At 39.8% G+C, this 9741-nt stretch overlaps 1 non-coding gene across 1 annotated transcript; it reads left to right on the top strand.

The window, feature by feature from the left end:
- Nucleotides 1-4168: 4168 nt before the first annotated feature.
- Nucleotides 4169-4241, top strand: TRNAK-UUU (transfer RNA lysine (anticodon UUU)). The gene has a single exon. It is a non-coding gene; the product is annotated as a tRNA-Lys (tRNA).
- Nucleotides 4242-9741: the final 5500 nt, after the last annotated feature.

The following is a 9741-nucleotide window of genomic DNA, read 5'->3' on the forward strand; positions in this document are numbered from 1 at the left end:
TTTTAGCGTGTTTGGGCTTAATATTCAAGGAAAAGAATGAGAAAGAACGGTCAAGCAGTGACAAAGTGTTTTTGGTTTGAATAGGCTCTTACTGAACTCATCAAACTTCTGGAGAGCTCAATGCACCAAGCCTTTAATCTGAGGATCTAAAATTCACACCCCCGTCTGAAGTAGATACTTTCAGTTTTCCCATACTTCTAACTCATACACAAAAGGGTACTAAGCCCAACTTTCTCCTGGAGCAGCTCTGGGAATATTTACAGTGCATTTTGCTACTCACATACTCTCTTTTCTCAATGGGAGTCTGAAGAGGAAGATTTCAAATGTGAAAAATCAGATTTGCAGTATTATTTGAGAATTATTCATTCAGTGAGAACAGCAAACTTATACTCTGTCCTACTGTCAAATAAAAATGATCAAAATAGTGCCTTAAGGAATGAGTAGGATGGCACATTATTGAGAGGTCAAGGTTGATGATGGAACTTAAGTTTGCAAATTTTTAGGAAGATCCCCAAGCCTCAGGATTGTGAAGATGCTAGGTCCTTTCACTTTGAGAAAGGAGGAATGGACTTTACCACTTGTTATGTTGTTTTCTTTTTCTTTGGGGGCATTGGATAGGATTGGAAAGGGGTAAAAGAAAGAATTTGATCTGGGATTTCATTTATTTGAGATACTTACAAATTTAAGGTGCAAATTCAGGTGGATGTTTTATATGTACAGTGATTCCTGAGACTAGAATGTTACAAAGATCTCTCATCTAGACATTTGTATAAAGCATGTGGCTGTAGAGGAGAGGGTCTCTACACACAGAGGTAGAGTGAACCCCGAAGAAACTTTATTGTAATTCAAAGATTTGGAGCTCCTTAAAGGTATTCATTTAAAACCAAGGGATATGCTTTGCCCCTAGAGTGATCTTGGATTCTGGACTTCATACTCATTACACTATCTTCTTGGACTACCTTAGAAGACTTAAGGAGCAGCAGCCTCCAGGTGAGATAACTTGTACCTCTTCTCTGCCAAGTTCTGTACCAATAAGAATATTCTCCATCTTCACAGGAACCATATGAAGTCCCCTTATAAACTGTAAAGTCCCCATTTTTCTAACAGAACTTGCCTCACAGCTGACCCAGATGGCAGCTCCTCAGAGCAATCGAATGTGAGAGCAGTAAAGAGAAGCAAATGTCTCCTTGAAGGTGACAATTAGACAGATGTCAGACACAAAGATTTGCAGTCACTTGAGTACAGGTAGAATGATAGAGCAGGGGTTAATTTGGCTCTGAGTCTTGTGAAGCAAAATTAGGATAGTTTTGCGTAACTGTGAAGTTATTGGTTGATATTATTCTAGAGCAACCTGGGCTCCAAACATACACTTTTAAGTTTGCGGTACGGAGGAATGCGGGGATGCGTTCTTGTTGAATCAAGTTGTACTTGAAAGTCTGAAAAGTGAATTTAATATGTTATTTGTGAGAAAGGCCAATCTACTCTGTATATCACTCTTGGAACATCTCAAAGGAGGAACTTTTCTTAAATTATAAGATTTTATGAGATATTAAAGTTGAACTTAGTTGAAGAAACATACGTATGTTCCCTGTGTTCTAGTCTGGAAATCCAAAACCTTTAAATTGTATGTATAATCCACATAGATCCTGGGAAAAACAGAAGTCAATGTGATTTGAAAGGATTCTCAACAGTGAGGGTATGGAAAAACTTTTTGAAGGTAAATTTATATATTATGTTCTGCATTTTACAGGCTACATGATCTACCATCCATGTAGAATCTTTGGCAGAAGGACAATAACCATCACATCACTGGTTAGTTTTCACAAGTTAAATCAAATTTCTGCTATGATTCATGGAGTCTGAAATGGCAAGAGACCAGGAAAAAAAAAAAAGAAGAAGAAGAAGAAGAGTAACTGTGGAGGGCCTGGAATTGATGAAGAAAATAAGGCATCTACACAAAGTAAAGAGAAAGGAACATAGAGACAACTTCTGATTCATAGTTCTGTGCAATTAGAATAAGATTGGTTAGTATCTTTAAGAAAAGAAATTAACAGCCATTTGAAATCTTAAAAAGTTATTTCAAAAAAGTAATCAACTAAGAGTATCATTGGTGGGTACACAGGTTTGCTTCCTTGTCTTTTTGAGGTTCAGCCCATTTTAGATTTCCAAAGCCTCTTTAACGTTAATCATTGATTTGTGAAAGAAGAAACTTCAACTATATTAATTCTTCCTTCCACCAACACCACAGGAATTAGTCACTGGAATCAATTCAAGAATCTTCTACTTGTTGGGCAATAAGAAAAAACAGCCATGAAGGGACTTGAACCCTCAATCCTCTACATCTGGAATCAGATACCTTATCCATTACACCACACAGCCAAAACTGTGAGGATATGGTACAAGCATATAAGTGAAAGTGTTGATAAGGGAACATTAGGTCTCTGTTTTCAAATTTTTCACTTTGCAGTTGGAGGGAATTTTAACAACATTCATAAAAGGAATCAAATATCATCTGAAATGTCTGAGAACAATTACCTAGAATTAATAAACTGAGATTGTGAGATGATCAGAAGTGACATATTTCCTCGAGAGCACTTTCATCTACGTCACTTATAATGAAGATGTGTTTGGGTGGAGAATTATGACCCAAAAGCCAAACTCTTCTATAAAGAGGTGCAGATGACAGCATAAAGAGAGGGATTTCCAGACGTTGGTACCTTCGGACCTTATGGTCTCAAAGATAATACAGCGTTGCTCTAGGGAGAAAAGTCTGCAACCACAAACAAGAGCTCCCTTTGTAGAAATATCTAGTTTTAATGCCAGGAAAATATTTTATTTCAATCCATTCATAACATAGCTTTTAAAAACTTTATCCTTTACCCATAAGTCAAAGAATCACCTGATACCGAGGTGGGATGAGGTAGTGGGTCCCAAACCTCCCTGAGAGGGTGGTCCTGAAGTAGGAGGTGCAGTTTAGTGACTTCCAAGCTACCTCAAATGCAGAGAAAGGTGCCCAAATAGCTTGGAGGGATGCTTATCTCATTGAAATGCTAATTATCCACAAAGTATTTTGCCTAAAAGTCATTCCCTACTTTCCCTGTGGATTTATCCACAAAACAATTCAAGGTGATTTTGAGTAATCCACCCTCAACTCTGCTTTGTATGTTGGTAGGGTAGGAGAGATGAGATATCCACAAATTCCTAAAGTTAAAAAAAAAAAAAAAAAAGTTAAGTAATCACTAATTCTCTCAGTTTTCACGTAGTCTTGATTTCTTGGAAGTGCTGAGTTATTCGCAATAAATAAAAAATAATCTTTTCCTGCTCCTCTCCCTGTCTTTCCTCCCCAGAGACGTTAAGCTTTCCTTCACTCCAAAACTTCCCCCACTTGTTCCCAGAGCCCCTGTACAGTTTTTTTTCTCCAAGTTTAAGACAAAATTCAAAAGCTACCGAAGGTCATATTCTGAATGTTACATCTTAATGTACACTAATTCATCAAGATAATTCTCATTTTCCATTGGATGTGAATAGTAAACAGTATCTATGACACAAAGACCTGAAGGAGGAAGAGAAAAAAGGAGACCTAAGAGAAGGAGGAGAAGAAATAAAATGAAACGAAGTAGAAGTGGCTTACAGATGGTGGAGAAGGTGCATCATGAAGAAAGGCAAGCATAGAGATGCAGAAGCTTAAACCCATGCAACTTTACTTGCTCACCGTCATGGAACATTCTCACCAGCCTTCAGTTTGTCTGTCCTTCAACTCCTTTGGCCTCTGCCTCCCAAGGCTGCAAGAAAGGTGTACATACAAGACAATGCAGAGGCATACAAAGAAGAGTAGTAGGAGTGTTGCTTCGAGAAAAATAGACGCAGGTGGGTAAACAAGAAACAAAGGACACTTGGTAAAAATTAAGCCATCTGAGTGCAGCAATGCTATCCGAAAGGCAACAGCGCTTTGTCTAGGCGACCAACTCTGTTTCTGAAAATCTAAAGAGACAAAAGACAAGATAAAAGGAAGGAAAATTCTCCTAGCGATTATAACATCTGTTTGAAACAGTCTCTTGGCAAGCAGGAAAATTCCAAGGAAGCTATTTGGAGACTAGGACATGAAACATAAAACCAATTGGCCTACCTAAAACCCACATTAGGTAGTCATGAAAACTTTGGACAATAGGCCTGGGTAGCTCAGTTGCGAGAGCATCAGACTTTTAATCTGAGGGTCGTGGGTTCAAGTCCCTGTGCAGGCGTGCTCCTCATTTTACCCTCCTTATTAAAAAAAAAAAAAAATTTTTTTTTTTTTTTTTTTATCTCTCTTAGAATCTTATTGACATTCTGCTTTCTCTTGGGGAAACCCATCCCTGACATTTACTATAGGCGTCTTCATTCCTTTCTTCCTGCTTTGCTCAAAAAGAAACTGAATAGAGCAAGAAGAGCTGAAAAAGGAAAAAGTGCTCAATAAGTTGCCAAAAGGTTGGCGGTTTGAACCCACCTAGAGGTGCCTCAGAAGACAGGCTTGGTAATCTGCTCCTGAAAGGTGAAAGCCTAGAAAACACTCTGGAACAGTTCTACACTGACCACAAGGGGTCAATAAAAGTCGAGGCAGCCCAATCCTTCCAAATGAGATGAAGGTTTCTGAAAACAAACTTTGTTGCTACTGTGCCTCATCTTTTGTAATTTAGACTCTTCGTTTGAATGCCCTAAGTGAGGGTCTCTAACAAAAGAACTCCATTAAGAGACTTAGATCGCCAAGTACTCAATACTTGCACTCACAGCAAGTAGTCATTTGGAGGGGAGGAAAGGGAAAGGAGAAAAGAAAGCTAGGAGGGTCGACCTCAGCCGCAGAACCTCCCTTAAAATCCTCTCTCTCTTAAAATCCCACAATGCCAGTGTCTAGGGCTGCAAAGATTCTAATCACACAACCAGAGATGTAGAGCTTCTTGGGGGAAGGGGGAGGTGAAGGGCCGGCTGGTCACACAGGGTCCCTGATTCGGGCACCCACCTGAGGTGAATAGCGTTAGGGCTCCAGCGAACCACGGCTGTGCCCTCTACTCACCCAAGGCCTGGTTTCAAGCACAGTAGGTTATATACTCGCAAAAATAGTAAAGTCTTCTCCTCTCTAACCTGGCCCTTGCACCCTGCGGTGACTCCCCGTGCTCACCTCCCCGTCCCTCGGTGGAATCCCAGCTGGGACGCTCAGAGGGCCTTGCCGGCTGGCTGTGAGTCTGAATGCGGCTCTGTGTCCCAGAATATTCCTCGCGGGACTGTAGAAGAGCTGTGGGAGTCAGTGCGCTGCAGCAGGGCTCGGCGCCCCTAGGACACATGGTGACTGAAACCTCTGAGGGGATGAGATGAGGGGAGCGAGGCAGGAAAGGGGACACCCAGGGGACCCGCCCAAACAGCCTGGGTGAGGTGAGAGCGGGTAGAAAGCGTGCTCTTTAATACATTTTTTTCTTTGGCTGTCTTTATGCATAAAGAGACAGCAAAAGATGTGAAACTTGGGTTTCCGGTGTCCCTGCTTGATGGACCAAAAACCAAACTGGTTGCCGCCGAGATAATGTAAAAGTCTCATCCCTCACTCTCCCACAACCTTCCAGGTCACCGAGTTCCTCCTTGCAAAGGCAAGCATAATTTCTTGGGTATTCTCTCAGAGATATTATTTCCTCCACTTTTTATACAAATAAGGAAATAGCAAATACATTCCACTGCATCTTGGTTTTTTCACTTTGTGGATGTTGTAGTGATTTCCAAGTCAATACAGAAACAGCTTCTTCCTTCTTTGCTTGGCAGCCAAGAATTCCATGGTATGGGTATATCATAATATATATCTTGCCCATACAAATAATGCTGCAGTAAGTGATATTCCATATCTGACATTTCAAATGGGTGTGAGTACTTTCTATACATGGAATTGCTGAAGTAGTCCCCGTGATGTGTGATGGTAATTCTGATGTATCTTGCCTAATGTACATTCCCACCAGCATGCCACAATGGTCTGCCTTCCCACACTATTGCAACCACTTTGTGTTCTAATACATTAATGACAATAACAGCAATAAACCCATCACGGTGACCACGTGTGTTACAGAGTAGAACTGCTCCACGGGGTTTTCTTGGCTGTAATGTTCACGGACACAGATTGCTAGGCCTTCCTTCTGCAGTGCCATTGTGTGAATTTGAACCACCAACCTTTAGGTTACTAGCCGAGCACAAAACTTATTGACCACCCAGGGACCTTTATATCAATGTAGGCCTTAGGTAAATGACACATTCAAATATTAACATAGAGTAAACAAGCCGTTGTTAGACTACCCAAATCATATTTAGCCCAATGGAGCCACCCAGAATTTGGAAAATAGCTATTTAAGACTCCACTTATAATTGATGAAACAAAATTAAAACTTCAGTTAAGGGAGAAGACAATTATATAAATGAAAATATGTTAGAGGTAGCAACTCAAATCAATAGAAATGGGTGAATTATTTGATAAATGGTGTTTGGCTAACTGTGTAGCCAACTGGGAAAACTAAAGCTTACATCATTATAACACCTGCGATACTAAATTTCAAACAGATATAAAATTTAAGAGTAAAAAAAGAAAAATAAAATGAAATGCAACTGCTGGAAAGGCCAAACCTGAAAGTTTGTATAACTTTGGTGTAAAAAACCAATTTTTAAACAAACCCTAGTAACGATGAAAATTTCACAAAATTCACTACATTAAAAAAATTCATCCTGGACGTGTTTACATTCTCTTTATAAAAAAAACAAGACCCATCCACCTATGGTCACTTCATCTTTGACAGAGGACCAGTGTCCATTAAATGGGAAAAAGACAGTCTTTTTAACAAATTTTGCTGGCAAAACTAGATGTCCATTTGTAAAAAAATGAAACAAGTGTTTAATTGGGTTAAGACCAATTACAGAGTTGTTAGGAAAATCAGACTATTGTCACTTCTGTCTCTGTTTATAGCTAAGAAAAGTATTTCATGCCAAAGGGCACAATTTTTTTATGTTTCTAAAATCTTTATATTGAAATAGATATATCTTCCACACATTTCAAAATTACAAAAACAAAAGAGTTTATATGCAGTGAAAATCTTTCCCTTTCACCACTTCCCCACCCCATTCCAGCTGCACCAGATTCTGCCTCCGCAAGCAACTATGTTAATATGGGGTTACCTGCAAGAAACATTATTTGCATAAAGAAGCTAATAACCAGTTTTTATGAAGTCAACTCTGACTTATGAAGACTCCATGTGTGTCAGAGTAGAACTATGCTCCTTAGGGCTTTGGGTGGTTGATTTTTGGAAGTAGATAATCAAGCTTTTCTGCTGAGGTGTCTGTGAGTGGACTATAACTTCCAATCTTCTGATTACGACTCAGGGGCAAATAAGCCATTAGGACTCTATTATTTTCCCCACATTTTATACCTTCCAAACCTCCTCTACTGCATATTACATGTTGGGGAAATTAATATTTCCATATTACATATTACGGAAATTGTAAATATCTTCTCCATAATTTCTTCATTTTTTTTTTTCACGTTGCTTATGTGTTTTTTCTTTGTTTGCCATTTTGGTTGTTGTTTTGTCTGTCTTTTTTGTTTTGCATTATTGAGGTGAAAGTTTATAGAGCAAATTAGTTTCTCATTAAACAATTAATACACGCATTGTTTTGTACATTGGATGCCAACTCCGTGATATGCCAACATGCTCCCTTTTTTGCCCTTGGGTACCCCATTTCCATTCATTCAACTTTCCTGTCCCTTCCTGCCTTCTCTTCCTTGCCTCTGATCTGGCGTGCCCATTTAGTCTCCTGTACATAGCTGAACTACATGTGTATATTGTTTATAGATGCTGTCGAGTCAGTTCTGACTCATAGCATCCCTATGTACAACAGAGCCAAACATTGCTGGTCCTGTGCCACCCTCATGATCATTGCTATGTTTGAACCTATTGTTCCAGCCACTATGTCAATCCATCTGGTTGAGGAGCTTCCTCCTTTCTGATGACCCTCTACATTACCAAGCATGGTGTCCTTCTCCAGGGACTGATCTCTCCTCATAACATGTCAAAAGTATGTGAGATGAAATCTCCCCATCATTGCTTTAAGGGGCATTCTGGCTGTACTTCTTCCAAGACAGATTTGTGTATTTTTTTGTATACCATAGTATATTCAACATTCTTCACCAACACCACAATGCAAAGGTATCAATTGTATTTCCATCTTCCTTATTCATTGTCCAACTTTCCCGAGCATATGAGGTGACTGAAAACACCATGGCTTGGGTCAAGCACTCCTTTGTCCTTAAAGTGACATCTTTGCTTTTTAACACTTTGAAGAAGTCTTTTGCAGCAGATTTGCCAAATGCAATGGGTAGTTTGATTTCTTGACTGCTGCTTCCCTGGGTGTTGTTTGTGGATCCAAGTAAAATGAAATCTTTGACAAGTTCCATCTTTTCTCTGTTTATCATGATGTTACTTATTGGTCCAGTTTTGAGGACTTTTGTTTTCTTTATGTTGAGGTGTGATCCATACTGAAGGCTGTGGTCTTTGATCTTCATCAGTTAAGTGCCTCAAGTTCTCTTCACTTTCAAAAAGCAAGGGTCTGTCATCTGCATATCGCAGGTTGTTAATGAGTCTTCCTCCACTCCTAATGCTGTATTCTTCTTCATATACTCCAGCTTGTGGGTTACTTGCTCAATATACAGATTGAATAAATATGGTGTTAAATACAACCCTGACACAGACCTTTACTGACTTCATACCATTCGAATTATGTCCCCCAAAAATATGTGTATCAACTTGGTTAGGCCATGATTCCCAGTATTGCGTGGTTGTCCTCCATTTTGAGATTGTAATCTTATGTTAAAAGGATTAGGGTGAGAGTGTAACACCACCCTCACTCAGGTCACTTCCCTGATCCAACGTAAAGAGAGACTACCTGGGGTATATCCTGTACCACCTTTTATCTTAGAAGATAAAAGGAAAGAGAAGCAAGCAGACAGCTGGAGACCTAATGCCATGAAGAATGCAGCACCAGGAGCAGAGAGCGTCCTTTGGACCTCATGTCCTTGCACTTGAGAAGCTCCTCAACCTTGGAAGATTCATGAAGGAATCTTCCTCCAGAGCCAACACAGAGAGAAAGCCATCCCCTGGAACTGACACCCTGAATTTGGACTTGTAACCTACTAGACTGTGAGACAATAAATATCTCTTTGTTAAAGCCATCCACTTGTGGTACATCTGTTACGGCAGCACTAGATGACTAAGACAGCAAGGATCTGTCATCAGCATATCACAGGTTGTTAATGAGTCTTCCTCCACTCCTGATGCTGTATTCTTCTTCATATACTCCAGCTTGTGGGTTGTTTGCTCAATGTACAGATTGAATAAATATGGTGTTAGATACAACCCTGACACACACCTTTACTGGCTTTATACCAGGCAGTATCTCCTTATTCTGTTTGAACAACTGCCTCTTGATCTATGTCCAGGTTCCTCATGAGACCACAGTTAAGTGTTCTGGAATTCCCTTTTTTTTTTTTGCAATGTTATTCATAATTTGCTACGATCCACACAGTCGAATACCTTTGCATAATCAATAAAGCACAAGTAAAAGTCTTTCTGGTAGCCTCTGCCTTCAGCCAGAATCCATCTGACATCAGCAATGATATCCCTCATTCCACGTCCTCTTCTGAATCCAGCTTGAATTTCTGGGAGTATCCTGTCAATGTACTGCTGCAAC

The sequence above is a fragment of the Elephas maximus genome, chromosome 1, assembly GCF_024166365.1.
Source record: "Elephas maximus indicus isolate mEleMax1 chromosome 1, mEleMax1 primary haplotype, whole genome shotgun sequence".
Taxonomy (NCBI): Eukaryota; Metazoa; Chordata; class Mammalia; order Proboscidea; family Elephantidae; genus Elephas; species Elephas maximus.